The sequence below is a fragment of the Miniopterus schreibersii genome (genome assembly GCF_964146895.1).
Source record: "Miniopterus schreibersii genome assembly, chromosome: 4".
Taxonomy (NCBI): Eukaryota; Metazoa; Chordata; class Mammalia; order Chiroptera; family Miniopteridae; genus Miniopterus; species Miniopterus schreibersii.
This window is the reverse complement of record NC_138105.1, coordinates 626,180-653,272: the sequence shown is the minus strand read 5'-3', so window position 1 is coordinate 653,272 and position 27,093 is coordinate 626,180.

The window sequence follows — 27,093 nt, the reverse complement described above, 5'->3', positions numbered from 1 at the left end:
GGGTTATGTTGAGGGCTAGGGTTAGAGAGACGGTTAGGGTCACGATTGGACCTAGGGTTAGGGTTATGTTGAGGGCAGGGTTAGAGATCCGGTTAGGGTTACGATTGGACCTAGGGTTAGGGTTATGTTGAGGGCTAGGGTTAGAGAGACGGTTAGGGTCACGATTGGACCTAGGGTTAGGGTTATGTTGAGGGCTAGGGTTAGAGATCCGGTTAGCGTCACGATTGGACCTAGGTTAGGGTTATGTTGAGGGCCAGGGTTAGAGATCCCGTTAGTGTTACGTTTGGACCTAGGGTTATGGTTATGTTGAGGGCTAGGGTTAGAGATCCGGTTACGGTTACGATTGGACCTAGGGTTAGGGTTATGTTGAGGTCTAGGGTTAGAGATCCGGTTAGGGTTACGATTGGACCTAGGGTTAGGGTTATGTTGAGGGCTAGGGTTAGATATCCGGTTAGGGTTACGATTGGAACTAGGGTTAGGGTTATGTTGATGGCTAGGGTTAGAGATCCGGTTAGGGTCACGATTGGACCTAGGGTTAGGGTTAGGTTGAGGGCCAGGGTTAGAGAGACGGTTAGGGTTACGATTGGAACTAGGGTTAGGGTTATGTTGAGAGCAGGGTTAGAGATCCGGTTAGGGTCACGATTGGACCTAGGGTTAGGGTTATGTTGAGGGCTAGGGTTAGAGATCCGGTTAGGGTTACGATTGGACCTAGGGTTAGGGTTATGTTGAGGGCTAGGGTTAGTGATCCGGTTAGGGTTACGATTGGACCTAGGGTTAGGGTTATGTTGAGGGCTAGGGTTAGAGATCCGGTTAGGGTTACGATTGGACCTAGGGTTAGGGTTATGTTGAGGGCTAGGGTTAGAGAGACGGTTAGGGTTCCGATTGGACCTAGGGTTAGGGTTATGTTGAGGGCTAGGGTTAGAGAGACAGTTAGGGTCACGATTGGACCTAGGGTTAGGGTTATGTTGAGGGCTAGGGTTAGAGATCCTGTTAGGGTCACGATTGGACCTAGGTTAGGGTTATGTTGAGGGCTAGGGTTAGAGATCCCGTTAGGGTAACCATTGCACCTAGGGTTAGGGTTATGTTGAGGTCTAGGGTTAGAGATCCGTTTACGGTTACGATTGGACCTAGGGTTAGGGTTATGTTGAGGGCTAGGGTTAGAGATCCGGTTAGGGTCACGATTGGACCTAGGTTAGGGTTATGTTGAGGGCTAGGGTTAGAGATCCGTTTACGGTTACGATTGGACCTAGGTTAGGGTTATGTTGAGGTCTAGGGTTAGAGATCCGTTTACGGTTACGATTGGACCTAGGGTTAGGGTTATGTTGAGGGCTAGGGTTAGAGATCCGGTTAGGGTCACGATTGGACCTAGGTTAGGGTTATGTTGAGGGCTAGGGTTAGAGATCCGGTTAGGGTCATGATTGGACCTAGGGTTAGGGTTATGTTGAGGGCTAGGGTTAGAGATCCGGTTAGGGTCACGATTGCACCTTGGGTTAGGGTTATGTTGAGGGCTAGGGTTAGAGATCCGGTTAGGGTTACGATTGCACCTAGGGTTATGGTTATGTTGAGGGCTAGGGTTAGAGATCCGGATAGGGTTACGATTTGACCTAGGGTTAGGGTTATGTTGAGGGCAGGGTTAGAGATCCGGTTTGGGTCACGATTGGAGCTAGGGTTAGGGTTATATTGACGGCTAGGGTTAGAGATCCGGTTAGGGTTACGATTGGACATAGGGTTATGGTGATGTTGATGGCTAGGGTTAGAGATCCGGTTAGGGTTACGATTGGACCTAGGGTTAGGGTTATGTTGAGGGCTAGGGTTAGAGATCCGGTTAGGGTTACGATTGGACCTAGGGTTAGGGTTATGTTGAGTGCTAGGGTTAGAGATCCGGTTAGGGTTACGATTGGAACTAGGGTTAGGGTTATGTTGAGGGTAGGGTTAGAGATCCGGTTAGGGTTACGATGGGACCTAGGGTTAGGGTTATGTTGAGGGCTAGGGTTCGAGAGACGGTTAGGGTTACGATTGGACCTAGGGTTAGGGTTATGTTGAGGGCAGGGTTAGAGATCCGGTTAGGGTCACGATTGGACCTAGGGTTAGGGTTATGTTGAGGGCTAGGGTTAGAGATCCGGTTAGGGTTACCATTGGACCTAGGGTTAGGGTTATGTTGAGGGCTAGGGTTAGAGAGAGGGTTAGGGTTCCGATTAGACCTAGGGTTAGGGTTATGTTGAGGGCTAGGGTTAGAGAGACAGTTAGGGTCACTATTGGACCTAGGTTTGGGTTATGTTGAGGGCTAGGGTTAGAGATCTCGTTAGGGTTACGATTGGACCTAGGGTTAGGGTTATGTTGTGGGCTAGGGTTATAGATCCGGTTACGGTTACGATTGGACTTAGGGTTAGGCTTATGTTGAGGGCTAGGGTTAGAGATCCGGTTAGGGTTAAGATTGGACCTAGGGTTAGGGTTATGTTGAGGGCTAGGGTTAGAGATCCGGGTAGGGTTACGATTGGACCTAGGGTTAGGGTTATGTTGAGGGCTAGGGTTAGAGATCCGGTTACGATTACGATTGGACCTAGGGTTAGTGTTATGTTGAGGGCTAGGTTTAGAGTTCTGGTTAGGGTTACGATTGGACCTAGGGTTAGGGTTATGTTGAGGGCTAGGGTTAGAGATCCGGTTAGGGTTACGATTGGACCTAGGGTTAGGGTTATGTTGAGGGCTAGGGTTAGAGATCCGGTTAGGGTTATGATTGCACCTAGGGTTAGGGTTATGTTGAGGGCTAGGGTTAGAGATCCGGGTAGGGTTACGATGGCACCTAGGGTTAGGGTTATGTTGACGACTAGAGTTAGAGATCCGGTTAGGGTCACGATTGGACCTTGGGTTAGGGTTATCTTGAGGGCTAGGGTTAGAGATCCGGTTAGGGTCACGATTGGACCTAGGGTTAGGGTTATGTTGAGGGCTAGGGTTAGAGATCCGGTTAGGGTTACGATTGCACCTAGGGTTATGGTTATGTTGAGGGCTAGGTTTCGAGATCCGGGTAGGGTTACGATTGCACCTAGGGTTAGGGTTATGTTGAGGGCTAGGGTTAGAGATCCGGTTAGGGACACGATTGGACCTAGGGTTAGGGTTATGTTGAGGGCAGGGTTAGAGATCCGGTTAGGGTCACGATTGGACCTAGGGTTAGGGTTATGTTGAGGGCTAGGGTTAGAGATCCGGTTAGGGTTACGATTGGACCTAGGTTAGGGTTATGTTGAGGGCTAGGGTTAGAGATCCGGTTAGGGTTACGATTGGACCTAGGGTTAGGGTTATGTTGAGGGCTAGGGTTAGAGATCCGGTTAGGGTTACGATTGGACCTAGGGTTAGGGTTATGTTGAGGGCTAGGGTTAGAGAGACGGTTAGGGTTCCGATAGGACCTAGGGTTAGGGTTATGTTGAGGGATAGGGTTAGAGAGACGGTTAGGGTCACGATTCGACCTAGGGTTAGGGTGATGTTGAGGGCTAGGGTTAGAGGTCCGGTTAGGGTTACGATTGGACCTAGGTTAGGGTTATGTTGAGGGCCAGGGTTAGAGATCCCGTTAGGGTTACGATTGGACCTAGGGTTATGGTTATGTTGAGGGCTAGGGTTAGAGATCTGGTTACGGGTACGATTGGACCTAGGGTTAGTGTTATGTTGAGGGCTAGGGTTAGAGATCCGGTTAGGGTTACGATTGCACCTAGGGTTAGGGTTATGTTGAGGTCTAGGGTTAAAGATCAGGTTAGGGTTATGATTGCACCTAGGGTTAGGGTTATGTTGAGGGCCAGGGTTAGAGATCCGGTTAGGGTCACGATTGGACCTAGGGTTAGGGTTATGTTGAGGGCTAGGTTTAGAGAGACGGTTAGGTTCACGATTGGACCTAGGGTCAGGGTTATGTTGAGGGCTAGGGTTAGAGAACCGGTTACGGTTACGATTGGACCTAGGGTTAGGGTTATGTTGAGGGCTAGGGTTAGAGAGACTGTTAGGGTTCCGATTGCACCTAGGGTTAGGGTTATGTTGAGGGCTAGGGTTAGAGTTCCGGGTAGGGTTACGATTGCACCTAGGGTTAAGGTTATGTTGACGGCTAGGGTTAGAGATCCGGTTAGGGTCACGATTGGACCTAGGGTTAGGGTTATGTTGAGGGCTAGGGTTAGAGATCCGGTTAGGGTCACGATTGCACCTTGGGTTAGGGTTATGTTGAGGGCTAGGGTTAGAGATCCGGGTAGGGTTACGATTGCACCTAGGGTTATGGTTATGTTGAGGGCTAGGGTTAGAGATCTGGGTAGGGTTACGATTGCACCTAGGGTTAGGGTTATGTTGAGGGCTAGGGTTAGAGATGCGGTTAGGGTCACGATTGGACCTAGGGTTACGGTTATGTTGAGGGCTAGGGTTAGAGATCCGGTTAGGGTTACGATTGGACCTAGGGTTAGGGTTATGTTGAGGGCTAGGGTTAGAGATCCGGTTAGGGTTACGATTGGACCTAGGGTTAAGGTTATGTTGAGGGCTAGGGTAAGAGATCCGGTTAGGTTTACGATTGGACCTAGGGTTACGGTTATGTTGAGGGCTAGGGTTAGAGATCCAGTTAGGGTTTCGATTGGACTTAGGGTTAGGGTTATGTTGAGGGCTAGGGTTAGAGAGACGGTTAGGGTCACGATTGGACCTAGGGTTAGGGTTATGTTGAGGGCAGGGTTAGAGATCCGGTTAGGGTTACGATTGGACCTAGGGTTAGGGTTATGTTGAGGGCTAGGGTTAGAGAGACGGTTAGGGTCACGATTGGACCTAGGGTTAGGGTTATGTTGAGGGCTAGGGTTAGAGATCCGGTTAGCGTCACGATTGGACCTAGGTTAGGGTTATGTTGAGGGCCAGGGTTAGAGATCCCGTTAGTGTTACGTTTGGACCTAGGGTTATGGTTATGTTGAGGGCTAGGGTTAGAGATCCGGTTACGGTTACGATTGGACCTAGGGTTAGGGTTATGTTGAGGTCTAGGGTTAGAGATCCGGTTAGGGTTACGATTGGACCTAGGGTTAGGGTTATGTTGAGGGCTAGGGTTAGATATCCGGTTAGGGTTACGATTGGAACTAGGGTTAGGGTTATGTTGATGGCTAGGGTTAGAGATCCGGTTAGGGTCACGATTGGACCTAGGGTTAGGGTTAGGTTGAGGGCCAGGGTTAGAGAGACGGTTAGGGTTACGATTGGAACTAGGGTTAGGGTTATGTTGAGAGCAGGGTTAGAGATCCGGTTAGGGTCACGATTGGACCTAGGGTTAGGGTTATGTTGAGGGCTAGGGTTAGAGATCCGGTTAGGGTTACGATTGGACCTAGGGTTAGGGTTATGTTGAGGGCTAGGGTTAGTGATCCGGTTAGGGTTACGATTGGACCTAGGGTTAGGGTTATGTTGAGGGCTAGGGTTAGAGATCCGGTTAGGGTTACGATTGGACCTAGGGTTAGGGTTATGTTGAGGGCTAGGGTTAGAGAGACGGTTAGGGTTCCGATTGGACCTAGGGTTAGGGTTATGTTGAGGGCTAGGGTTAGAGAGACAGTTAGGGTCACGATTGGACCTAGGGTTAGGGTTATGTTGAGGGCTAGGGTTAGAGATCCTGTTAGGGTCACGATTGGACCTAGGTTAGGGTTATGTTGAGGGCTAGGGTTAGAGATCCCGTTAGGGTAACCATTGCACCTAGGGTTAGGGTTATGTTGAGGTCTAGGGTTAGAGATCCGTTTACGGTTACGATTGGACCTAGGGTTAGGGTTATGTTGAGGGCTAGGGTTAGAGATCCGGTTAGGGTCACGATTGGACCTAGGTTAGGGTTATGTTGAGGGCTAGGGTTAGAGATCCGGTTAGGGTCATGATTGGACCTAGGGTTAGGGTTATGTTGAGGGCTAGGGTTAGAGATCCGGTTAGGGTCACGATTGCACCTTGGGTTAGGGTTATGTTGAGGGCTAGGGTTAGAGATCCGGTTAGGGTTACGATTGCACCTAGGGTTATGGTTATGTTGAGGGCTAGGGTTAGAGATCCGGATAGGGTTACGATTTGACCTAGGGTTAGGGTTATGTTGAGGGCAGGGTTAGAGATCCGGTTTGGGTCACGATTGGAGCTAGGGTTAGGGTTATATTGACGGCTAGGGTTAGAGATCCGGTTAGGGTTACGATTGGACATAGGGTTATGGTGATGTTGATGGCTAGGGTTAGAGATCCGGTTAGGGTTACGATTGGACCTAGGGTTAGGGTTATGTTGAGGGCTAGGGTTAGAGATCCGGTTAGGGTTACGATTGGACCTAGGGTTAGGGTTATGTTGAGTGCTAGGGTTAGAGATCCGGTTAGGGTTACGATTGGAACTAGGGTTAGGGTTATGTTGAGGGTAGGGTTAGAGATCCGGTTAGGGTTACGATGGGACCTAGGGTTAGGGTTATGTTGAGGGCTAGGGTTCGAGAGACGGTTAGGGTTACGATTGGACCTAGGGTTAGGGTTATGTTGAGGGCAGGGTTAGAGATCCGGTTAGGGTCACGATTGGACCTAGGGTTAGGGTTATGTTGAGGGCTAGGGTTAGAGATCCGGTTAGGGTTACCATTGGACCTAGGGTTAGGGTTATGTTGAGGGCTAGGGTTAGAGAGAGGGTTAGGGTTCCGATTAGACCTAGGGTTAGGGTTATGTTGAGGGCTAGGGTTAGAGAGACAGTTAGGGTCACTATTGGACCTAGGTTTGGGTTATGTTGAGGGCTAGGGTTAGAGATCTCGTTAGGGTTACGATTGGACCTAGGGTTAGGGTTATGTTGAGGGCTAGGGTTATAGATCCGGTTACGGTTACGATTGGACTTAGGGTTAGGCTTATGTTGAGGGCTAGGGTTAGAGATCCGGTTAGGGTTAAGATTGGACCTAGGGTTAGGGTTATGTTGAGGGCTAGGGTTAGAGATCCGGGTAGGGTTACGATTGGACCTAGGGTTAGGGTTATGTTGAGGGCTAGGGTTAGAGATCCGGTTACGATTACGATTGGACCTAGGGTTAGTGTTATGTTGAGGGCTAGGTTTAGAGTTCTGGTTAGGGTTACGATTGGACCTAGGGTTAGGGTTATGTTGAGGGCTAGGGTTAGAGATCCGGTTAGGGTTACGATTGGACCTAGGGTTAGGGTTATGTTGAGGGCTAGGGTTAGAGATCCGGTTAGGGTTATGATTGCACCTAGGGTTAGGGTTATGTTGAGGGCTAGGGTTAGAGATCCGGGTAGGGTTACGATGGCACCTAGGGTTAGGGTTATGTTGACGACTAGAGTTAGAGATCCGGTTAGGGTCACGATTGGACCTTGGGTTAGGGTTATCTTGAGGGCTAGGGTTAGAGATCCGGTTAGGGTCACGATTGGACCTAGGGTTAGGGTTATGTTGAGGGCTAGGGTTAGAGATCCGGTTAGGGTTACGATTGCACCTAGGGTTATGGTTATGTTGAGGGCTAGGTTTCGAGATCCGGGTAGGGTTACGATTGCACCTAGGGTTAGGGTTATGTTGAGGGCTAGGGTTAGAGATCCGGTTAGGGACACGATTGGACCTAGGGTTAGGGTTATGTTGAGGGCTAGGGTTAGAGATCCGGTTAGGGTTACGATTGGACCTAGGGTTAGTGTTATGTTGAGGGCTAGGATTAGAGATCCGTTTAGGGTTACGATTGGACCTAGGGTTAGGGTTATGTTGAGGGCTAGGGTTAGAGAGACGGTTATTGTTTCGATTGGACCTAGGGTTAGGGTTATGTTGAGGGCTAGGGTTAGAGATCCGGTTAGGGTTACGATTGGACCTAGGGTTAGGGTTATGTTGAGGGCTAGGGTTAGAGATCCGGGTAGGGTTTCGATTGGACCTAGGGTTAGGGTTATTTTGAGGGCTAGGGTTAGAGATCCGGTTACGGTTACAATTGGACCTAGGGTTAGTGTTATGTTGAGGCCTAGGGTTAGAGATCCGGTTACGGTTACGATTGCACCTAGGGTTAGGGTTATGTTGAGGGCTAGGGTTAGAGATCCGGTTACGGTTACGATTGGACCTAGGGTTAGGGTTATGTTGAGGGCTAGGGTTATAGATCCGGTTACGGTTACGATTGGACCTAGGGTTAGGCTTATGTTGAGGGCTAGGGTTAGAGATCCGGTTAGGGTTAAGATTGGACCTAGGATTAGGGTTATGTTGAGGGCTAGGGTTAGAGATCCGGGTAGGGTTACGATTGCACCTAGGGTTATGGTTATGTTGAGGGCTAGGGTTAGAGATCCGGGTAGGGTTACGATTGCACCTAGGGTTAGGGTTATGTTGAGGGCTAGGGTTAGAGATCCGGTTAGGGACACGATTGGACCTAGGGTTAGGGTTATGTTGAGGGCAGGGTTAGAGATCAGGTTAGGGTCACGATTGGACCTAGGGTTAGGGTTATGTTGAGGGCTAGGTTTAGAGATCCGGTTAGGGTTACCATTGGACCTAGGGTTAGGGTTATGTTGAGGGCTAGGGTTAGAGATCCGGTTAGGGTTACGATTGGACCTAGGTTAGGGTTATGTTGAGGGCTAGGGTTAGAGAGAGGGTTAGGGTTCCGATTAGACCTAGGGTTAGGATTATGTTGAGGGCTAGGGTTATAGATCCGGTTACGGTTACGATTGGACCTAGGGTTAGGGTTATGTTGAGGGCTAGGGTTAGAGAACCGGGTAGGGTTACGATTGGACCTAGGGTTAGGGTTATGTTGAGGGCTGGGGTTAGAGATCCGGTTAGGGTTACGATTCGACCTAGGGTTAGGGTTATGTTGAGGGCTAGGGTTAGAGGTCCGGTTAGGGTTACGATTGCACCTAGGGTTAGGGTTATGTTGAGGGCTAGGGTTAGAGACCCGGGTAGGGTTACGATTGCACCTAGGGTTAGGGTTATGTTGACGGCTAGGGTTAGAGATACGGTTAGGGTCACGATTGGACCTTGGGTTAGGGTTATCTTGAGGGCTAGGGTTAGAGATCCGGTTAGTGTCACGATTGGACCTAGGGTTAGGGTTATGTTGAGGGCTATGGTTCGAGATCCGGTTAGGGTCACGGTTGCACCTTGGGTTAGGGTTATGTTGAGGGCTAGGGTTAGAGATCCGGTTAGGGTTACGATTGCACCTAGGGTTATGGTTATGTTGAGGGCTAGGGTTAGAGATCCGGTTAGGGTTACGATTGCACCTAGGGTTAGGGTTATGTTGAGGGCTAGAGTTAGAGATCCGGTTAGGGACACGATTGGACGTAGGGTTAGGGTTATGTTGAGGGCTAGGGTTAGAGATCCGGTTAGGGTTACGATTGGACCTAGGGTTAGGGTTATGTTGAGGGCTAGGATTAGAGATCCGGTTAGGGTTACGATTGGACCTAGGGTTAGGGTTCTGTTGAGGGCTAGGGTTAGAGAGACGGTTATTGTTCCGATTGGACCTAGGGTTAGGGTTATGTTGAGGGCTAGGGTTAGAGATCCGGTTAGGGTTACGATTGGACCTAGGGTTAGGGTTATGTTGAGGGCTTGGGTTAGAGATCCGGGTAGGGTTTCGATTGGACCTAGGGTTAGGGTTATGTTGAGGGCTAGGGTTAGAGATCCGGTTACGGTTACAATTGGACCTAGGGTTAATGTTATGTTGAGGGCTAGGGTTAGAGAGGCGGTTAGGGTCACGATTGGACCTAGGGTTAGGGTTATGTTGAGGGCTAGGGTTAGAGAACCGGTTATGGTTACGATTGGACCTAGGGTTAGGGTTATGTTGAGGGCAGGGTTAGAGAGACGGTTAGGGTTCCGATTGCACCTAGGGTTAGGGTTATGTTGAGGGCTAGGGTTAGAGTTCCGGGTAGGGTTACGATTGCACCTAGGGTTAAGGTTATGTTGACGGCTAGGGTTAGAGATCAGGTTAGGGTCACGATTGGACCTAGGGTTAGGGTTATGTTGAGGGCTAGGGTTAGAGATCCGGTTAGGGTCACGATTGCACCTTGGGTTAGGGTTATGTTGAGGGCTACGGTTAGAGATCCGGGTAGGGTTACGATTGCACCTAGGGTTATGGTTATGTTGAGGGCTAGGGTTAGAGATCTGGGTAGGGTTACGATTGCACCTAGGGTTAGGGTTATGTTGAGGGCTAGGGTTAGAGATCCGGTTAGGGTCACGATTGGACCTAGGGTTACGGTTATGTTGAGGGCTAGGGTTAGAGATCCGGTTAGGGTTACGATTGGACCTAGGGTTAGGGTTATGTTGAGGGCTAGGGTTAGAGATCCGGTTAGGGTTACGATTGGACCTAGGGTTAAGGTTATGTTGAGGGCTAGGGTAAGAGATCCGGTTAGGGTTACGATTGGACCTAGGGTTAGGGTTATGTTGAGGGCTAGGGTTAGAGATCCAGTTAGGGTTACGATTGGACTTAGGGTTAGGGTTATGTTGAGGGCTAGGGTTAGAGAGACGGTTAGCGTCACGATTGGACCTAGGTTAGGGTTATGTTGAGGGCCAGGGTTAGAGATCCCGTTAGGGATACGTTTGGACCTAGGGTTATGGTTATGTTGAGGGCTAGGGTTAGAGATCCGGTTACGGTTACGATTGGACCTAGGGTTAGGGTTATGTTGAGGTCTAGGGTTAGAGATCCCGTTAGGGTTACGTTTGGACCTAGGGTTATGGTTATGTTGAGGGCTAGGGTTAGAGATCCGGTAAGGGTTACGATTGGAACTAGGGTTAGGGTTATGTTGAGGGCTAGGGTTAGAGATCCGGTTAGGGTCACGATTGGACCTAGGGTTAGGGTTAGGTTGAGGGCCAGGGTTAGAGAGACGGTTAGGGTTACGATTGGAACTAGGGTTAGGGTTATGTTGAGGGCAGGGTTAGAGATCCGGTTAGGGTCACGATTGGACCTAGGGTTAGGGTTATGTTGAGGGCTAGGGTTAGAGATCCGGTTAGGGTTACCATTGGACCTAGGGTTAGGGTTATGTTGAGGGCTAGGGTTAGAGATCCGGTTAGGGTTACGATTGGACCTAGGGTTAGGGTTATGTTGAGGGCTAGGGTTAGAGAGACGGTTAGGGTTCCGATTGGACCTAGGGTTAGGGTTATGTTGAGGGCTAGGGTTAGAGAGACAGTTAGGGTCACGATTGGACCTAGGGTTAGGGTTATGTTGAGGGCTAGGGTTAGAGATCCTGTTAGGGTCATGATTGGACCTAGGTTAGGGTTATGTTGAGGGCTAGGGTTAGAGATCCCGTTAGGGTTACGATTGCACCTAGGGTTAGGGTTAAGTTGAGGGCTAGGGTTAGAGATCCGGGTAGGGTTACGATTGCACCTAGGGTTAGGGTTATGTTGACGGCTAGGGTTAGAGATCCGGTTAGGGTCACGATTGGACCTTGGGTTAGGGTTATCTTGAGGGCTAGGGTTAGAGATCCGGTTAGTGTCACGATTGGACCTAGGGTTAGGGTTATGTTGAGGCCTAGGGTTAGAGATCCGGTTAGGGTCACGATTGCACCTTGGGTTAGGGTTATGTTGAGGGCTAGGGTTAGAGATCCGGTTAGGGTTACGATTGCACCTAGGGTTATGGTTATGTTGAGGGCTAGGGTTAGAGATCCGGGTAGGGTTACGATTGCACCTAGGGTTAGGGTTATGTTGAGGGCTAGGGTTAGAGATCCGGTTAGGGACACGATTGGACCTAGGGTTAGGGTTATGTTGAGGGCTAGGGTTAGAGATCCGGTTAGGGTTACGATTGGACCTAGGGTTAGGGTTATGTTGAGGGCTAGGATTAGAGATCCGGTTAGGGTTACGATTGGACCTAGGGTTAGGGTTCTGTTGAGGGCTAGGGTTAGAGAGACGGTTAGGGTTACGATTGGACCTAGGGTTAGGGTTATGTTGAGGGCTAGGGTTAGAGATCCGGGTAGGGTTTCGATTGGACCTAGGGTTAGGGTTATGTTGAGGGCTAGCGTTAGAGATCCGGTTACGGTTACAATTGGACCTAGGGTTAATGTTATGTTGAGGGCTAGGGTTAGAGAGACGGTTAGGGTCACGATTGGACCTAGGGTTAGGGTTATGTTGAGGGCTAGGGTTAGAGAACCGGTTACGGTTACGATTGGACCTAGGGTTAGGGTTATGTTGAGGGCAGGGTTAGAGAGACGGTTAGGGTTCCGATTGCACCTAGGGTTAGGGTTATGTTGAGGGCTAGGGTTAGAGTTCCGGGTAGGGTTACGATTGCACCTAGGGTTAAGGTTATGTTGACGGCTAGGGTTAGAGATCAGGTTAGGGTCACGATTGGACCTAGGGTTAGGGTTATGTTGAGGGCTAGGGTTAGAGATCCGGTTAGGGTCACGATTGCACCTTGGGTTAGGGTTATGTTGAGGGCTAGGGTTAGAGATCCGGTTAGGGTTACGATTGCACCTAGGGTTAGGGTTATGTTGAGGTCTAGGGTTAGAGATCAGGTTAGGGTTACGATTGCACCTAGGGTTAGGGTTATGTTGAGGGCCAGGGTTAGAGATCCGGTTAGGGTCACGATTGGACCTAGGGTTAGGGTTATGTTGAGGGCTAGGGTTAGAGAGACGGTTAGGGTCACGATTGGACCTAGGGTCAGGGTTATGTTGAGGGCTAGGGTTAGAGAACCGGTTACGGTTACGATTGGACCTAGGGTTAGGGTTATGTTGAGGGCTAGGGTTAGAGAGACTGTTAGGGTTCCGATTGCACCTAGGGTTAGGGTTATGTTGAGGGCTAGGGTTAGAGTTCCGGGTAGGGTTACGATTGCACCTAGGGTTAAGGTTATGTTGACGGCTAGGGTTAGAGATCCGGTTAGGGTCACGATTGGATCTAGGGTTAGGGTTATGTTGAGGGCTAGGGTTAGAGATCCGGTTAGGGTTACGATTGGACCTAGGGTTAGGGTTATTTTGAGGGCTAGGGTTCCAGAGACGGTTAGGGTTACGATTGGACCTAGGGTTAGGGTTATGTTGAGGGCAGGGTTAGAGATCCGGTTAGGGTCACGATTGGACCTAGGGTTAGGGTTATGTTGAGGGCTAGGGTTAGAGATCCGGTTAGGGTTACGATTGGACCTAGGTTAGGGTTATGTTGAGGGCTAGGGTTAGAGATCCGGTTAGGGTTACGATTGGACCTAGGGTTAGGGTTATGTTGAGGGCTAGGGTTAGAGATCCGGTTAGGGTTACGATTGGACCTAGGGTTAGGGTTATGTTGAGGGCTAGGGTTAGAGAGACGGTTAGGGTTCCGATAGGACCTAGGGTTAGGGTTATGTTGAGGGATAGGGTTAGAGAGACGGTTAGGGTCACGATTCGACCTAGGGTTAGGGTGATGTTGAGGGCTAGGGTTAGAGGTCCGGTTAGGGTTACGATTGGACCTAGGTTAGGGTTATGTTGAGGGCCAGGGTTAGAGATCCCGTTAGGGTTACGATTGGACCTAGGGTTATGGTTATGTTGAGGGCTAGGGTTAGAGATCTGGTTACGGGTACGATTGGACCTAGGGTTAGTGTTATGTTGAGGGCTAGGGTTAGAGATCCGGTTAGGGTTACGATTGCACCTAGGGTTAGGGTTATGTTGAGGTTTAGGGTTAAAGATCAGGTTAGGGTTATGATTGCACCTAGGGTTAGGGTTATGTTGAGGGCCAGGGTTAGAGATCCGGTTAGGGTCACGGTTGGACCTAGGGTTAGGGTTATGTTGAGGGCTAGGTTTAGAGAGACGGTTAGGTTCACGATTGGACCTAGGGTCAGGGTTATGTTGAGGGCTAGGGTTAGAGAACCGGTTACGGTTACGATTGGACCTAGGGTTAGGGTTATGTTGAGGGCTAGGGTTAGAGAGACTCATAGGGTTCCGATTGCACCTAGGGTTAGGGTTATGTTGAGGGCTAGGGTTAGAGTTCCGGGTAGGGTTACGATTGGACCTAGGGTTACGGTTATGTTGAGGGCTAGGGTTAGAGATCCAGTTAGGGTTTCGATTGGACTTAGGGTTAGGGTTATGTTGAGGGCTAGGGTTAGAGAGACGGTTAGGGTCACGATTGGACCTAGGGTTAGGGTTATGTTGATGGCAGGGTTAGAGATCCGGTTAGGGTTACGATTGGACCTAGGGTTAGGGTTATGTTGAGGGCTAGGGTTAGAGAGACGGTTAGGGTCACGATTGGACCTAGGGTTAGGGTTATGTTGAGGGCTAGGGTTAGAGATCCGGTTAGCGTCACGATTGGACCTAGGTTAGGGTTATGTTGAGGGCCAGGGTTAGAGATCCCGTTAGTGTTACGTTTGGACCTAGGGTTATGGTTATGTTGAGGGCTAGGGTTAGAGATCCGGTTACGGTTACGATTGGACCTAGGGTTAGGGTTATGTTGAGGTCTAGGGTTAGAGATCCGGTTAGGGTTACGATTGGACCTAGGGTTAGGGTTATGTTGAGAGCAGGGTTAGAGATCCGGTTAGGGTCACGATTGGACCTAGGGTTAGGGTTATGTTGAGGGCTAGGGTTAGAGATCCGGTTAGGGTTACCATTGGACCTAGCGTTAGGGTTATGTTGAGGGCTAGGGTTAGTGATCCGGTTAGGGTTACGATTGGACCTAGGGTTAGGGTTATGTTGAGGGCTAGGGTTAGAGATCCGGTTAGGGTTACGATTGGACCTAGGGTTAGGGTTATGTTGAGGGCTAGGGTTAGAGAGACGGTTAGGGTTCCGATTGGACCTAGGGTTAGGGTTATGTTGAGGGCTAGGGTTAGAGAGACAGTTAGGGTCACGATTGGACCTAGGGTTAGGGTTATGTTGAGGGCTAGGGTTAGAGATCCTGTTAGGGTCACGATTGGACCTAGGTTAGGGTTATGTTGAGGGCTAGGGTTAGAGATCCCGTTAGGGTAACCATTGCACCTAGGGTTAGGGTTATGTTGAGGTCTAGGGTTAGAGATCCGTTTACGGTTACGATTGGACCTAGGGTTAGGGTTATGTTGAGGGCTAGGGTTAGAGATCCGGTTAGGGTCACGATTGGACCTAGGTTAGGGTTATGTTGAGGGCTAGGGTTAGAGATCCGGTTAGGGTCACGATTGGACCTAGGGTTAGGGTTATGTTGAGGGCTAGGGTTAGAGATCCGGTTAGGGTCACGATTGCACCTTGGGTTAGGGTTATGTTGAGGGCTAGGGTTAGAGATCCGGTTAGGGTTACGATTGCACCTAGGGTTATGGTTATGTTGAGGGCTAGGGTTAGAGATCCGGATAGGGTTACGATTTGACCTAGGGTTAGGCTTATGTTGAGGGCAGGGTTAGAGATCCGGTTTGGGTCACGATTGGAGCTAGGGTTAGGGTTATATTGACGGCTAGGGTTAGAGATCCGGTTAGGGTTACGATTGGACATAGGGTTATGGTGATGTTGATGGCTAGGGTTAGAGATCCGGTTAGGGTTACGATTGGACCTAGGGTTAGGGTTATGTTGAGGGCTAGGGTTAGAGATCCGGTTAGTGTTACGATTGGACCTAGGGTTAGGGTTATGTTGAGTGCTAGGGTTAGAGATCCGGTTAGGGTTACGATTGGAACTAGGGTTAGGGTTATGTTGAGGGTAGGGTTAGAGATCCGGTTAGGGTTACGATGGGACCTAGGGTTAGGGTTATGTTGAGGGCTAGGGTTCGAGAGACGGTTAGGGTTACGATTGGACCTAGGGTTAGGGTTATCTTGAGGGCAGGGTTAGAGATCCGGTTAGGGTCACGATTGGACCTAGGGTTAGGGTTATGTTGAGGGCTAGGGTTAGAGATCCGGTTAGGGTTACCATTGGACCTAGGGTTAGGGTTATGTTGAGGGCTAGGGTTAGAGAGAGGGTTAGGGTTCCGATTAGACCTAGGGTTAGGGTTATGTTGAGGGCTAGGGTTAGAGAGACAGTTAGGGTCACGATTGGACCTAGGTTTGGGTTATGTTGAGGGCTAGGGTTAGAGATCTCGTTAGGGTTACGATTGGACCTAGGGTTAGGGTTATGTTGAGGGCTAGGGTTATAGATCCGGTTACGGTTACGATTGGACTTAGGGTTAGGCTTATGTTGAGGGCTAGGGTTAGAGATCCGGTTAGGGTTAAGATTGGACCTAGGGTTAGGGTTATGTTGAGGGCTAGGGTTAGAGATCCGGGTAGGGTTACGATTGGACCTAGGGTTAGGGTTATGTTGAGGGCTAGGGTTAGAGATCCGGTTACGATTACGATTGGACCTAGGGTTAGTGTTATGTTGAGGGCTAGGTTTAGAGTTCTGGTTAGGGTTACGATTGGACCTAGGGTTAGGGTTATGTTGAGGGCTAGGGTTAGAGATCCGGTTAGGGTTACGATTGGACCTAGGGTTAGGGTTATGTTGAGGGCTAGGGTTAGAGATCCGGTTAGGGTTATGATTGCACCTAGGGTTAGGGTTATGTTGAGGGCTAGGGTTAGAGATCCGGGTAGGGTTACGATGGCACCTAGGGTTAGGGTTATGTTGACGACTAGAGTTAGAGATCCGGTTAGGGTCACGCTTGGACCTTGGGTTAGGGTTATCTTGAGGGCTAGGGTTAGAGATCCGGTTAGGGTCACGATTGGACCTAGGGTTAGGGTTATGTTGAGGGCTAGGGTTAGAGATCCGGTTAGGGTCACGATTGGACCTAGGGTTACGGTTATGTTGAGGGCTAGGGTTAGAGATCCGGTTAGGGTTACGATTGGACCTAGGGTTAGGGTTATGTTGAGGGCTAGGGTTAGAGATCCGGTTAGGGTTACGATTGGACCTAGGGTTAAGGTTATGTTGAGGGCTAGGGTAAGAGATCCGGTTAGGGTTACGATTGGACCTAGGGTTAGGGTTATGTTGAGGGCTAGGGTTAGAGATCCAGTTAGGGTTACGATTGGACTTAGGGTTAGGGTTATGTTGAGGGCTAGGGTTAGAGAGACGGTTAGCGTCACGATTGGACCTAGGTTAGGGTTATGTTGAGGGCCAGGGTTAGAGATCCCGTTAGGGATACGTTTGGACCTAGGGTTATGGTTATGTTGAGGGCTAGGGTTAGAGATCCGGTTAGGGTCACGATTGGACCTAGGGTTAGGGTTATCTTGAGGGCAGGGTTAGAGATCCGGTTAGGGTTACCATTGGACCTAGGGTTAGGGTTATGTTGAGGGCTAGGGTTAGAGATCCGGTTAGGGTTACGATGGGACCTAGGGTTAGGGTTATGTTGAGGGCTAGGGTTAGAGAGACGGTTAGGGTTCCGATTGGACCTAGGGTTAGGGTTATGTTGAGGGCTAGGGTTAGAGAGACAGTTAGGGTCACGATTGGACCTAGGGTTAGGGTTATGTTGAGGGCTAGGGTTAGAGATCCTGTTAGGGTCATGATTGGACCTAGGTTAGGGTTATGTTGAGGGCTAGGGTTAGAGATCCCGTTAGGGTTACGATTGCACCTAGGGTTAGGGTTAAGTTGAGGGCTAGGGTTAGAGATCCGGGTAGGGTTACGATTGCACCTAGGGTTAGGGTTATGTTGACGGCTAGGGTTAGAGATCCGGTTAGGGTCACGATTGGACCTTGGGTTAGGGTTATCTTGAGGGCTAGGGTTAGAGATCCGGTTAGTGTCACGATTGGACCTAGGGTTAGGGTTATGTTGAGGGCTAGGGTTAGAGATCCGGTTAGGGTCACGATTGCACCTTGGGTTAGGGTTATGTTGAGGGCTAGGGTTAGAGATCCGGTTAGGGTTACGATTGCACCTAGGGTTATGGTTATGTTGAGGGCTAGGGTTAGAGATCCGGGTAGGGTTACGATTGCACCTAGGGTTAGGGTTATGTTGAGGGCTAGGGTTAGAGATCCGGTTAGGGACACGATTGGACCTAGGGTTAGGGTTATGTTGAGGGCTAGGGTTAGAGATCCGGTTAGGGTTACGATTGGACCTAGGGTTAGGGTTATGTTGAGGGCTAGGATTAGAGATCCGGTTAGGGTTACGATTGGACCTAGGGTTAGGGTTCTGTTGAGGGCTAGGGTTAGAGAGACGGTTAGGGTTACGATTGGACCTAGGGTTAGGGTTATGTTGAGGGCTAGGGTTAGAGATCCGGGTAGGGTTTCGATTGGACCTAGGGTTAGGGTTATGTTGAGGGCTAGGGTTAGAGATCCGGTTACGGTTACAATTGGACCTAGGGTTAATGTTATGTTGAGGGCTAGGGTTAGAGAGACGGTTAGGGTCACGATTGGACCTAGGGTTAGGGTTATGTTGAGGGCTAGGGTTAGAGAACCGGTTACGGTTACGATTGGACCTAGGGTTAGGGTTATGTTGAGGGCAGGGTTAGAGAGACGGTTAGGGTTCCGATTGCACCTAGGGTTAGGGTTATGTTGAGGGCTAGGGTTAGAGTTCCGGGTAGGGTTACGATTGCACCTAGGGTTAAGGTTATGTTGACGGCTAGGGTTAGAGATCAGGTTAGGGTCACGATTGGACCTAGGGTTAGGGTTATGTTGAGGGCTAGGGTTAGAGATCCGGTTAGGGTCACGATTGCACCTTGGGTTAGGGTTATGTTGAGGGCTAGGGTTAGAGATCCGGTTAGGGTTACGATTGCACCTAGGGTTAGGGTTATGTTGAGGTCTAGGGTTAGAGATCAGGTTAGGGTTACGATTGCACCTAGGGTTAGGGTTATGTTGAGGGCCAGGGTTAGAGATCCGGTTAGGGTCACGATTGGACCTAGGGTTAGGGTTATGTTGAGGGCTAGGGTTAGAGAGACGGTTAGGGTCACGATTGGACCTAGGGTCAGGGTTATGTTGAGGGCTAGGGTTAGAGAACCGGTTACGGTTACGATTGGACCTAGGGTTAGGGTTATGTTGAGGGCTAGGGTTAGAGAGACTGTTAGGGTTCCGATTGCACCTAGGGTTAGGGTTATGTTGAGGGCTAGGGTTAGAGTTCCGGGTAGGGTTACGATTGCACCTAGGGTTAAGGTTATGTTGACGGCTAGGGTTAGAGATCCGGTTAGGGTCACGATTGGATCTAGGGTTAGGGTTATGTTGAGGGCTAGGGTTAGAGATCCGGTTAGGGTTACGATTGGACCTAGGGTTAGGGTTATTTTGAGGGCTAGGGTTCCAGAGACGGTTAGGGTTACGATTGGACCTAGGGTTAGGGTTATGTTGAGGGCAGGGTTAGAGATCCGGTTAGGGTCACGATTGGACCTAGGGTTAGGGTTATGTTGAGGGCTAGGGTTAGAGATCCGGTTAGGGTTACGATTGGACCTAGGTTAGGGTTATGTTGAGGGCTAGGGTTAGAGATCCGGTTAGGGTTACGATTGGACCTAGGGTTAGGGTTATGTTGAGGGCTAGGGTTAGAGATCCGGTTAGGGTTACGATTGGACCTAGGGTTAGGGTTATGTTGAGGGCTAGGGTTAGAGAGACGGTTAGGGTTCCGATAGGACCTAGGGTTAGGGTTATGTTGAGGGATAGGGTTAGAGAGACGGTTAGGGTCACGATTCGACCTAGGGTTAGGGTGATGTTGAGGGCTAGGGTTAGAGGTCCGGTTAGGGTTACGATTGGACCTAGGTTAGGGTTATGTTGAGGGCCAGGGTTAGAGATCCCGTTAGGGTTACGATTGGACCTAGGGTTATGGTTATGTTGAGGGCTAGGGTTAGAGATCTGGTTACGGGTACGATTGGACCTAGGGTTAGTGTTATGTTGAGGGCTAGGGTTAGAGATCCGGTTAGGGTTACGATTGCACCTAGGGTTAGGGTTATGTTGAGGTCTAGGGTTAAAGATCAGGTTAGGGTTATGATTGCACCTAGGGTTAGGGTTATGTTGAGGGCCAGGGTTAGAGATCCGGTTAGGGTCACGGTTGGACCTAGGGTTAGGGTTATGTTGAGGGCTAGGTTTAGAGAGACGGTTAGGTTCACGATTGGACCTAGGGTCAGGGTTATGTTGAGGGCTAGGGTTAGAGAACCGGTTACGGTTACGATTGGACCTAGGGTTAGGGTTATGTTGAGGGCTAGGGTTAGAGAGACTCATAGGGTTCCGATTGCACCTAGGGTTAGGGTTATGTTGAGGGCTAGGGTTAGAGTTCCGGGTAGGGTTACGATTGCACCTAGGGTTAAGGTTATGTTGACGGCTAGGGTTAGAGATCCGGTTAGGGTCACGATTGGACCTAGGGTTAGGGTTATGTTGAGGGCTAGGGTTAGAGATCCGGTTAGGGTCACGATTGCACCTTGGGTTAGGGTTATGTTGAGGGCTAGGGTTAGAGATCCGGGTAGGGTTACGATTGCACCTAGGGTTATGGTTATGTTGAGGGCTAGGGTTAGAGATCTGGGTAGGGTTACGATTGCACCTAGGGTTAGGGTTATGTTGAGGGCTAGGGTTAGAGATGCGGTTAGGGTCACGATTGGACCTAGGGTTAGGGTTATGTTGAGGGCTAGGGTTAGAGATCCGGTTAGGGTTACGATTGGACCTAGGGTTAGGGTTATGTTGAGGGCTAGGGTTAGAGATCCGGTTAGGGTTACGATTGGACCTAGGGTTAAGGTTATGTTGAGGGCTAGGGTAAGAGATCCGGTTAGGTTTACGATTGGACCTAGGGTTACGGTTATGTTGAGGGCTAGGGTTAGAGATCCAGTTAGGGTTTCGATTGGACTTAGGGTTAGGGTTATGTTGAGGGCTAGGGTTAGAGAGACGGTTAGGGTCACGATTGGACCTAGGGTTAGGGTTATGTTGATGGCAGGGTTAGAGATCCGGTTAGGGTTACGATTGGACCTAGGGTTAGGGTTATGTTGAGGGCTAGGGTTAGAGAGACGGTTAGGGTCACGATTGGACCTAGGGTTAGGGTTATGTTGAGGGCTAGGGTTAGAGATCCGGTTAGCGTCACGATTGGACCTAGGTTAGGGTTATGTTGAGGGCCAGGGTTAGAGATCCCGTTAGTGTTACGTTTGGACCTAGGGTTATGGTTATGTTGAGGGCTAGGGTTAGAGATCCGGTTACGGTTACGATTGGACCTAGGGTTAGGGTTATGTTGAGGTCTAGGGTTAGAGATCCGGTTAGGGTTACGATTGGACCTAGGGTTAGGGTTATGTTGAGAGCAGGGTTAGAGATCCGGTTAGGGTCACGATTGGACCTAGGGTTAGGGTTATGTTGAGGGCTAGGGTTAGAGATCCGGTTAGGGTTACCATTGGACCTAGCGTTAGGGTTATGTTGAGGGCTAGGGTTAGTGATCCGGTTAGGGTTACGATTGGACCTAGGGTTAGGGTTATGTTGAGGGCTAGGGTTAGAGATCCGGTTAGGGTTACGATTGGACCTAGGGTTAGGGTTATGTTGAGGGCTAGGGTTAGAGAGACGGTTAGGGTTCCGATTGGACCTAGGGTTAGGGTTATGTTGAGGGCTAGGGTTAGAGAGACAGTTAGGGTCACGATTGGACCTAGGGTTAGGGTTATGTTGAGGGCTAGGGTTAGAGATCCTGTTAGGGTCACGATTGGACCTAGGTTAGGGTTATGTTGAGGGCTAGGGTTAGAGATCCCGTTAGGGTAACCATTGCACCTAGGGTTAGGGTTATGTTGAGGTCTAGGGTTAGAGATCCGTTTACGGTTACGATTGGACCTAGGGTTAGGGTTATGTTGAGGGCTAGGGTTAGAGATCCGGTTAGGGTCACGATTGGACCTAGGTTAGGGTTATGTTGAGGGCTAGGGTTAGAGATCCGGTTAGGGTCACGATTGGACCTAGGGTTAGGGTTATGTTGAGGGCTAGGGTTAGAGATCCGGTTAGGGTCACGATTGCACCTTGGGTTAGGGTTATGTTGAGGGCTAGGGTTAGAGATCCGGTTAGGGTTACGATTGCACCTAGGGTTATGGTTATGTTGAGGGCTAGGGTTAGAGATCCGGATAGGGTTACGATTTGACCTAGGGTTAGGCTTATGATGAGGGCAGGGTTAGAGATCCGGTTTGGGTCACGATTGGAGCTAGGGTTAGGGTTATATTGACGGCTAGGGTTAGAGATCCGGTTAGGGTTACGATTGGACATAGGGTTATGGTGATGTTGATGGCTAGGGTTAGAGATCCGGTTAGGGTTACGATTGGACCTAGGGTTAGGGTTATGTTGAGGGCTAGGGTTAGAGATCCGGTTAGGGTTACGATTGGACCTAGGGTTAGGGTTATGTTGAGTGCTAGGGTTAGAGATCCGGTTAGGGTTACGATTGGAACTAGGGTTAGGGTTATGTTGAGGGTAGGGTTAGAGATCCGGTTAGGGTTACGATGGGACCTAGGGTTAGGGTTATGTTGAGGGCTAGGGTTCGAGAGACGGTTAGGGTTACGATTGGACCTAGGGTTAGGGTTATCTTGAGGGCAGGGTTAGAGATCCGGTTAGGGTCACGATTGGACCTAGGGTTAGGGTTATGTTGAGGGCTAGGGTTAGAGATCCGGTTAGGGTTCCGATTGGACCTAGGGTTAGGGTTATGTTGAGGGCTAGGGTTAGAGAGACAGTTAGGGTCACGATTGGACCTAGGGTTAGGGTTATGTTGAGGGCTAGGGTTAGAGATCCTGTTAGGGTCATGATTGGACCTAGGTTAGGGTTATGTTGAGGGCTAGGGTTAGAGATCCCGTTAGGGTTACGATTGCACCTAGGGTTAGGGTTAAGTTGAGGGCTAGGGTTAGAGATCCGGGTAGGGTTACGATTGCACCTAGGGTTAGGGTTATGTTGACGGCTAGGGTTAGAGATCCGGTTAGGGTCACGATTGGACCTTGGGTTAGGGTTATCTTGAGGGCTAGGGTTAGAGATCCGGTTAGTGTCACGATTGGACCTAGGGTTAGGGTTATGTTGAGGGCTAGGGTTAGAGATCCGGTTAGGGTCACGATTGCACCTTGGGTTAGGGTTATGTTGAGGGCTAGGGTTAGAGATCCGGTTAGGGACACGATTGGACCTAGGGTTAGGGTTATGTTGAGGGCTAGGGTTAGAGATCCGGTTAGGGTTACGATTGGACCTAGGGTTAGGGTTATGTTGAGGGCTAGGATTAGAGATCCGGTTAGGGTTACGATTGGACCTAGGGTTAGGGTTCTGTTGAGGGCTAGGGTTAGAGAGACGGTTAGGGTTACGATTGGACCTAGGGTTAGGGTTATGTTGAGGGCTAGGGTTAGAGATCCGGGTAGGGTTTCGATTGGACCTAGGGTTAGGGTTATGTTGAGGGCTAGGGTTAGAGATCCGGTTACGGTTACAATTGGACCTAGGGTTAATGTTATGTTGAGGGCTAGGGTTAGAGAGACCGTTAGGGTCACGATTGGACCTAGGGTTAGGGTTATGTTGAGGGCTAGAGTTAGAGAACCGGTTACGGTTACGATTGGACCTAGGGTTAGGGTTATGTTGAGGGCAGGGTTAGAGAGACGGTTAGGGTTCCGATTGCACCTAGGGTTAGGGTTATGTTGAGGGCTAGGGTTAGAGTTCCGGGTAGGGTTACGATTGCACCTAGGGTTAAGGTTATGTTGACGGCTAGGGTTAGAGATCAGGTTAGGGTCACGATTGGACCTAGGGTTAGGGTTATGTTGAGGGCTAGGGTTAGAGATCCGGTTAGGGTCACGATTGCACCTTGGGTTAGGGTTATGTTGAGGGCTAGGGTTAGAGATCCGGGTAGGGTTACGATTGCACCTAGGGTTATGGTTATGTTGAGGGCTAGGGTTAGAGATCCGGTTAGGGTTACGATTGGAACTAGGGTTAGGGTTATGTTGAGGGCTAGGGTTAGAGATCCGGTTAGGGTCACGATTGGACCTAGGGTTAGGGTTAGGTTGAGGGCCAGGGTTAGAGAGACGGTTAGGGTTACGATTAGAACTAGGGTTAGGGTTATGTTGAGGGCTAGGGTTAGAGATCCGGTTAGGGTTACCATTGGACCTAGGGTTAGGGTTATGTTGAGGGCTAGGGTTAGAGATCCGGTTAGGGTTACGATTGGACCTAGGGTTAGGGTTATGTTGAGGGCTAGGGTTAGAGAGACGGTTAGGGTTCCGATTGGACCTAGGGTTAGGGTTATGTTGAGGGCTAGGGTTAGAGAGACAGTTAGGGTCACGATTGGACCTAGGGTTAGGGTTATGTTGAGGGCTAGGGTTAGAGATCCTGTTAGGGTCATGATTGGACCTAGGTTAGGGTTATGTTGAGGGCTAGGGTTAGAGATCCCGTTAGGGTTACGATTGCACCTAGGGTTAGGGTTAAGTTGAGGGCTAGGGTTAGAGATCCGGGTAGGGTTACGATTGCACCTAGGGTTAGGGTTATGTTGACGGCTAGGGTTAGAGATCCGGTTAGGGTCACGATTGGACCTTGGGTTAGGGTTATCTTGAGGGCTAGGGTTAGAGATCCGGTTAGTGTCACGATTGGACCTAGGGTTAGGGTTATGTTGAGGGCTAGGGTTAGAGATCCGGTTAGGGTCACGATTGCACCTTGGGTTAGGGTTATGTTGAGGGCTAGGGTTAGAGATCCGGTTAGGGACACGATTGGACCTAGGGTTAGGGTTATGTTGAGGGCTAGGGTTAGAGATCCGGTTAGGGTTACGATTGGACCTAGGGTTAGGGTTATGTTGAGGGCTAGGATTAGAGATCCGGTTAGGGTTACGATTGGACCTAGGGTTAGGGTTCTGTTGAGGGCTAGGGTTAGAGATCCGGTTAGGGTTACCATTGGACCTAGGGTTAGGGTTATGTTGAGGGCTAGGGTTAGAGATCCGGTTAGGGTTACGATTGGACCTAGGGTTAGGGTTATGTTGAGGGCTAGGGTTAGAGAGACGGTTAGGGTTCCGATTGGACCTAGGGTTAGGGTTATGTTGAGGGCTAGGGTTAGAGAGACAGTTAGGGTCACGATTGGACCTAGGGTTAGGGTTATGTTGAGGGCTAGGGTTAGAGATCCTGTTAGGGTCATGATTGGACCTAGGTTAGGGTTATGTTGAGGGCTAGGGTTAGAGATCCCGTTAGGGTTACGATTGCACCTAGGGTTAGGGTTAAGTTGAGGGCTAGGGTTAGAGATCCGGGTAGGGTTACGATTGCACCTAGGGTTAGGGTTATGTTGACGGCTAGGGTTAGAGATCCGGTTAGGGTCACGATTGGACCTTGGGTTAGGGTTATCTTGAGGGCTAGGGTTAGAGATCCGGTTAGTGTCACGATTGGACCTAGGGTTAGGGTTATGTTGAGGGCTAGGGTTAGAGGTCCGGTTAGGGTCACGATTGCACCTTGGGTTAGGGTTATGTTGAGGGCTAGGGTTAGAGATCCGGTTAGGGACACGATTGGACCTAGGGTTAGGGTTATGTTGAGGGCTAGGGTTAGAGATCCGGTTAGGGTTACGATTGGACCTAGGGTTAGGGTTATGTTGAGGGCTAGGATTAGAGATCCGGTTAGGGTTACGATTGGACCTAGGGTTAGGGTTCTGTTGAGGGCTAGGGTTAGAGAGACGGTTAGGGTTACGATTGGACCTAGGTTTAGGGTTATGTTGAGGGCTAGGGTTAGAGATCCGGGTAGGGTTTCGATTGGACCTAGGGTTAGGGTTATGTTGAGGGCTAGGGTTAGAGATCCGGTTACGGTTACAATTGGACCTAGGGTTAATGTTATGTTGAGGGCTAGGGTTAGAGAGACCGTTAGGGTCACGATTGGACCTAGGGTTAGGGTTATGTTGAGGGCTAGAGTTAGAGAACCGGTTACGGTTACGATTGGACCTAGGGTTAGGGTTATGTTGAGGGCAGGGTTAGAGAGACGGTTAGGGTTACGATTGGACCTAGGGTTAGGGTTATGTTGAGTGCTAGGGTTAGAGATCCGGTTAGGGTTACGATTGGAACTAGGGTTAGGGTTATGTTGAGGGCTAGGGTTAGAGATCCGGTTAGGGTTACGATGGGACCTAGGGTTAGGGTTATGTTGAGGGCTAGGGTTCGAGAGACGGTTAGGGTTACGATAGGACCTAGGGTTAGGGTTATGTTGAGGGCAGGGTTAGAGATCCGGTTAGGGTCACGATTGGACCTAGGGTTAGGGTTATGTTGAGGGCTAGGGTTAGAGATCCGGTTAGGGTTATGATTGCACCTAGGGTTAGGGTTATGTTGAGGGCTAGGGTTAGAGATCCGGGTAGGGTTACGATGGCACCTAGGGTTAGGGTTATGTTGACGGCTAGGGTTAGAGATCCGGTTAGGGTCACGATTGGACCTTGGGTTAGGGTTATCTTGGGGGCTAGGGTTAGAGATCCGGTTAGGGTCACGATTGGACCTAGGGTTAGGGTTATGTTGAGGGCTAGGGTTAGAGATCCGGTTAAGGTCACGATTGCACCTTGGGTTAGGGTTATGTTGAGGGCTAGGGTTAGAGATCCGGTTAGGGTTACGATTGCACCTAGGGTTATGGTTATGTTGAGGGCTAGGGTTCGAGATCCGGGTAGGGTTACGATTGCACCTAGGGTTAGGGTTATGTTGAGTGCTAGGGTTAGAGATCCGGTTAGGGACACGATTGGACCTAGGGTTAGGGTTATGTTGAGTGCTAGGGTTAGAGATCCGGTTAGGGACACGATTGGACCTAGGGTTAGGGTTATGTTGAGGGCTAGGGTTAGAGATCCGGTTAGGGTTACGATTGGACCTAGGGTTAGGGTTATGTTGAGGGCTAGGGTTAGAGATCCGGGTAGGGTTTCGATTGGACCTAGGGTTAGGGTTATGTTGAGGGCTAGGATTAGAGATCCGGTTACGGTTACAATTGGACCTAGGGTTAGTGTTATGTTGAGGGCTAGGGTTAGAGATCCGGTTACGGTTACAATTGCACCTAGGGTTAGGGTTATGTTGAGGGCTAGGGTTAGAGATCCGGTTACGGTTACGATTGGACCTAGGGTTAGGGTTATGTTGAGGGCTAGGGTTATAGATCCGGTTACGGTTACGATTGGACCTAGGGTTAGGCTTATGTTGAAGGCTAGGGTTAGAGATCCGGTTAGGGTTAAGATTGGACCTAGGGTTAGGGTTATGTTGAGGGCTAGGGTTAGAGATCCGGGTAGGGTTACGATTGCACCTAGGGTTATGGTTATGTTGAGGGCTAGGGTTAGAGATCCGGGTAGGGTTACGATTGCACCTAGGGTTAGGGTTATGTTGAGGGCAGGGTTAGAGATCAGGTTAGGGTCACGATTGGACCTAGGGTTAGGGTTATGTTGAGGGCTAGGGTTAGAGATCCGGGTAGGGTTACGATTGCACCTAGGGTTAGGGTTATGTTGAGGGCTAGGGTTAGAGATCCGGTTAGGGTTACGATTGGACCTAGGTTAGGGTTATGTTGATGGCTAGGGTTAGAGAGAGGGTTAGG